General features: G+C 43.7%; 1 protein-coding gene across 1 annotated transcript in view; it reads right to left on the reverse strand.

Annotated features, from left to right (window-relative positions):
- CYTH3 (cytohesin 3) overlaps window positions 1-4,117 on the reverse strand; it is a 105,412-nt gene extending 101,295 nt beyond the window's left edge. The window contains exon 1 of the mRNA XM_038539484.1: window positions 3,307-4,117. The gene's annotated coding sequence lies outside the window, so the exon portion shown is untranslated. The remainder of the gene's footprint in view (window positions 1-3,306) is intronic.
- Between the last annotated feature and the right edge of the window lie 1,883 nt (window positions 4,118-6,000).

The following is a 6,000-nucleotide window of genomic DNA, read 5'->3' on the forward strand; positions in this document are numbered from 1 at the left end:
CCTTCTTGACAAGGAGAAAAAGAAACTGAGAGCAAAAAGCTGCTGAACATTCCCAGCAGAGGTGCCCAGATAAATTATCGAACACACATGTTCACAGCAGCACGATAACAACCAGAGGTGGAAACATCCCTTGTGACCATCAATGAATGAGTGGCAGATCCATACCACAAAATATTATTCAGTCATAAAAAGCAACAAACACCATAGCGCTGACACCTGCTATGACAAAAATGACCCCAAAAATCATTGTGATCTGTGAAAGAAGCCAAATACAAAAGATGAACTATCTAGAATAAGTAAATTCGGGGATCCCTGGGTGGCGCAGTGGTTTGGCGCCTGCCTTTGGCCCAGGGCGCGATCCTGGAGACCCGGGATCGAATCCCACATCGGGCTTCCGGTGCATGGAGCCTGCTTCTCCCTCTGCCTATGTCTCTGCCTCTCTCTCTTTCTCTCTCTGTGACTATCATAAATAAATAAAAATTAAAAAAAAAAAAAAAGATTAGAATAAGTAAATTCATAGAAACAGAAAGCAAATTGGTGGTTGCCAGGGATTGGGGAGAGGGGCTTCAGGGAACAGGGCATGACTCCTTAATGGGTATGAGGTTTCCCCTTGGGGTGATAAAAATGTTCTGGAACTAGTTAGAGGTGATGGTTGTACTAACATTGCAAATGTACTAAATGCTACTGAACTATATACTTCAAAATGGTTAATTAAAAAAATATATATATATATATATTTGAAGATTATTTATTTTAAAGAAAGAGAGCAAGCACATGAGCAGAGGGAGGGGCAAAGGGAGGAGAGAGAATCCATAAGCAGACTCCTCATCGAGTGGGGAGCCCCATGCAGGGCTTGATCCCAGGACCCTGAGATCATGACGTAAGCCAAAATCAAGAGTTGGCTCCTTAACCAACTGAGCCACCCGTGTGTGTGTGTGTGTGTGTGTGTGTGTGTGTGTGTGTAGTGTGTGTGTGGTAAAATATATATAACATGATAATGACTATCAGACATTCACATTGCTGTGCAACCATCACTCCCATCCCTCTCCAGAACCCCAACATAGACCAAAACAGAAACTGTCCCCCTCCCCAAAAAAAGAAACTCTGTCCCCATCAAACACTCACTCCCCCTCCCCTTTCTCCAGCTCCTGGCAATCACCATTCTACTTTCTGTCTCTGTGAATTTGATGACTCTAGGTACTTCGTGTAAGAGGAATCACATAGCACTTTCCCTTTTGTGACAAAATGGTTAATTTTATATTATGTGAATTTCATCTCAATTAAAAGAAAGAAAGGAAGGGAGGACGGAAAGGTGGGAGGAAGGAAGGAGGAAGAATCCATCCTAGCCACCTCTTTACCTTGACCATTTTAGCCAAAGACAGAATCTGAGTCAGGGTGACCATAGCCCCTTCTGAATGCACCCTGCACCCTCCACTGTCATCCCCTAGGAATGAGACCAAACTGGCAGGACATCAAAATCAACTGTGAAAAAAAAAAAAATCAACTGTGGGCTGGGGGTGGGGGTGGGGAGTGATGGGCACCTCTTCAGGGGCCAAGAGGTGCTGGTGGGAGGAAATGCTGTCCTGGGCCTCAGACGCTGGCTTTGGGCACAAATCTCACATTCAAGTGCCTGAGAAAAGTGGCTCGCTGTGGTTTCCTCCCTAAGTGTTAGAAAGCGGACAGCTCATTCCTGCTAATGGAAAGGTGAGTATCCGCTTCCTGGATTTTGTGAATGGGGTAAAACCCCAGGAGAGAAAGCTCCCACACAGCATCACTAATTGCACCCCATCCATTTGTTTTCTGAGTGTAACTTCAGGTTAATTATTTATGACGGGGCTCCAAATGAAGTGTTAGTAAAAGACTGGCTTCTTCCTCTAATTGCCAGTTTTCTGAGAAGCAGCTCAGCCTGGAGGGATTTTGTGATTAGGATGAGAGGAAATCTAAGAAAGTGAAGTGCACATTGGCCTGGCCCAAAAGAACAGCCAGAGTACCAAGAATGAAAAGGAAAAGTGCATTATTAATAACCAGAATATGGAGGGACGCCTGGGTGCCTCAGTGGTTGAGCATCTGCCTGTGACTCAGGGCTTGATCCTGGAGTCCCAGGATCGAGTCCGGCATTGGGCTTCCTGCACGGAGGCTGCTTCTCCCTCTGCCTATGTCTCTGCCTCTCTGTGTGTCTCATGAATAAATAACTAAAATCTTTATTTTAATTTTTTTTAATTTATTTATGATAGTCACACACACACACACACACACACACACACAGAGGCAGAGACATAGGCAGAGGGAGAAGCAGGCTCCATGCACCAGGAGCCCGACGTGGGATTCGATCCCGGGTCTCCAGGATCGCGCGCTGGGCCAAAGGCAGGCACCAAACCGCTGCGCCACCCAGGGATCCCTAAAATCTTTAATAAAAAAGAACATAATAACCAGAATATGGAAAGGGAGAGAAGACAGAGGAAAGGTGGTTTCCCTGAGAGTCCTTCCAACGCCTGGCCCTCCCCTGAATCTCCCACAACCAGAAGCCAAGGGGAGCTACCCACTGAGCCATCCACCAGATGTCAATGGTTGCTCATTGGGCCTGAAGATGCAACAGCCTGAGTCTTCCTTCTGGTGGGAAATCCTAGAGTCAGGGAATGGTTCTAAAATAGCAGGGGCTTCCGGTGGCCCAGCGGTTTGGCGCCACCTTCAGCCCAGGGTATGATCCTAGAGACCTGGGATCAAGTCCCACGTCGGGTTCCCTGCATGGAGCCTGCTTCTCTCCCTCTGTCTCTGCCTGTCTCTGCCTCTCTCTCTCTGTCTGTCATGAATAAATAAATACAATCTTAAAAAAAAATAGCAGGGGCTTGCCCATGAAATCAAATAGAACCCTAGAGGTGCCTGGGTGGCTCAGTCAGTTAGGCATCTGCCTTCAGCTCAGGTCATGATTCTGGGGTCCTGGGATCAAGCCCCACATTCTCCCTCTCCCTCTGCCCTTCCACCTGCTTGTGCACACACTTTCTGTGTCAAATAAATAAATAAAATATTTTAAAAAGCAAACAAACAAAAAACCAAATAGAACTCTGTCTCTCCCAAAGATGGCACGTATGACATGTTCTATTTAACTTCTAGCCATGCACTAGCTTCCTACTTAGGCAACAAATACCCAGCCCTGGGATCATTTACACTCTACAAGATGAAGATGGAAGAAAAAATACATGGAAAAGAAAAGGGAACCAGCTTTCAAACAGTCCTGCTCTGCTATTTACAGATTTCGTAGGGGAAGAAATCACAATCATATTCACTAAAACACAATTTAAATTTTACCTGTTTATCTATGTATCACCCTGTCCCCAGCCACAGTGACAACTATGAGCTGGCTTCTTTATCAGTTTAACTCCCAAGTATTCTTCCTTGGAGGCAAGAAGTGGCTTATCAGGACACGGTGAGAAGTTCCTAGATGAGGACAGTCTGTAGCTCAGTCACTGGGGATTTTGTTCATTTCTATCCCAGCCTGCAGCTCGGAGCTTCTGTGAATTCTAGGACATTTTACTTCCTCACTCACGCTCCATGCACCTCAGCAAGAATTCTTCATTAAGGCGTAGGATTTAATAACAGACACACTTAATTATAGATGTTGCACTTGCCTGTCCTGGAGGATTTGATAACAAAGTGTCTCCTAGAAAACCCAAGACAAGGAGTAATGAAGGGGCTCAGACAGGCAGGCCAAGGGATGCCACCGGATGTTGAAGACATGGACAGATGATGAAGAAGGGGGGGCTTGTGGGGGGTAACTGAAATTCTCTCAGGGTTATTCACCAAAGAACCTGCCCAACAAGGCCCCTGGTGAGGCTTCCATTGGGGTACACAGGACCAGGTTGGAAAATGTTCCTCTGGCTTTTCCTCTTCTGGGAACATATCACCACATTTCCTTCCCTGGTCAACTCAATACCTTCAAAGTGCAGTTCTGACCTCCCCTTCTCCAGGGAGCCTTCTTGGAAACTCCACCTCTAAAGAAATGGATTTCTGCCCCAGGGAAAGGAGACCAATACCCAACAATGGGATTGTCCACCCCATGGTGCTGTGAGCACTTATCACAGGAAGCATTCAAGCAGAGACAAGAGAAGATGCTCTGAACTGTATTTCTTCCAAAACTCCTTCCAGCTTTTGTGTGAATTTTCAAGCTAACAGGACTCAGAAGGTCATTACCAGAGCATCACAATGGGTGCTCTTCAGCCAACATTCCATTCTGGGAATTATGCAGGGAGATAGCACTGATGGTAATCAAAACTAATCATGGACGAACTACAGTGACCAAGAATCAGAAAGCCCCCCACCCAACTTCAAAATACGGTCTCCATGTGAAGATGTGGGTAACTGGTACCCTCATGCCTGCTGGTGGGAATGCAAAATGGTGCAGCCATCATGGAAAACGATTTGACAGTTCCTCAAAAAACTACATGTAGAATTATCATATGATCCAGCAACTCCATGCCTAGGTATATGGTATGCCCAAAAGAATTGAAAACAGGTATTGAAACAAATACTTGTATACAAATACATGTTCATAATGGCATTATTCATAATTACAAAAAGATGGAAACCACCCAAATGCCTACCAATGAATTAATGGATAAATTATGATATATGTGCAACATACATGTGTTAACTTATTAAATATTGTCATCTATACAAACATATGTAATGTATCATGTGTTATTATATGTGTGTTAATATGTAATAATATATAATAAATTATGTAATGTGATTATATATGTGTTAATATATAATAATATTTAGAATGGAACGTTTCTCAGCCATAAACAGGAATGAAGTACTGGTATATGCTACATGGATGGGCCTTGAAAGTATAATGCTGAGTGAAAGAAGCCAGACACAAAAGGTCACATGCTGTATGATTCCATTTATATGAAACAGCTAAAATAGGCAAACCCCCAGAGACAGGCACAGATTGGTGGTTGACAGATGCTGGAGGAATGGAGGGATGGGGAGTAGCTTGCCACTACTGAGGACAGGGTTTCCTTTTGGGAGGATGAAGCTCTTTGGGAACTAGAACTTTGAATTGCAAAACTTTAAGTTTTGAGGCATCAAAAAAAATCCCAAAAACCCACAATAACAAGAGTTGACAAGGATGTAGAGAAAAGGGAACCCTCATGCACTATGGGTGGCACAGCCACTATGGAAAACAGTATGGAGGTTCCTCAAAATATTAAAATTATGATCCAGCAATCCCACTTCTGGGTATTTATTCAAAGAAAACAAAAACACTAATTTTTTAAAAGATTTTGTACTTATTTGACAGATGAAAAAGAGGGAGAGGAAGAACAGAGGAAGAGGGACAAGCAGACTCCGTGCTGAGTATGGAGCCTGTTGCAGGGCTCAATCTCATGACCCTGAGATCATGACCTGAGCCAAAATCAAGAATCAGATGCCCAGCCAACTGAGCTACCCAGGTACCCCAAAAACACTAATTTGAAAAGATATATTCAATCCCTGGCTCATTGAATGAATGGATAAAGAAAATCACGTATATACATATAATTATATATAATACACAATGAAGTATTATTCAGCCATAAAAAAAAGAATGAAATCTTGCTATTTGCCACAAAATATATGGACCTTGAGGGCATTATGCTAAGCAAAGTAAGTTGACAAAGACAAATATGGTATGATCTCACTTATATGTGGAATCTAAAAACAAAGAAAACAAAACAAATGAGCTCATAGATACAGAGAAAGGATTGGTGGTTGTCAGAGGTGGAGCTGGGGAATGGGCGAATGGATGAAAGGGGTACAGACTTGGGGCACCTGGGTGGTTCAGTGGTTGAGCATTTGCCTTCAGCTCAGGTCATGATCCTGGGGTCCTGGGATCAAGTCCCACATTGGGCTCCCCACAGGGAGCCTGCTTTTCCCTTCTGCCTATGTCTCTGCCTCTCTCTCTCTGTCTCTCATGAATAAATAAAAATAAAATCTTTAAAAATATATATGTGTACAATA

Source organism: Canis lupus, chromosome 6 (assembly GCF_011100685.1).
Source record: "Canis lupus familiaris isolate Mischka breed German Shepherd chromosome 6, alternate assembly UU_Cfam_GSD_1.0, whole genome shotgun sequence".
Lineage (NCBI taxonomy): Eukaryota > Metazoa > Chordata > Mammalia > Carnivora > Canidae > Canis > Canis lupus.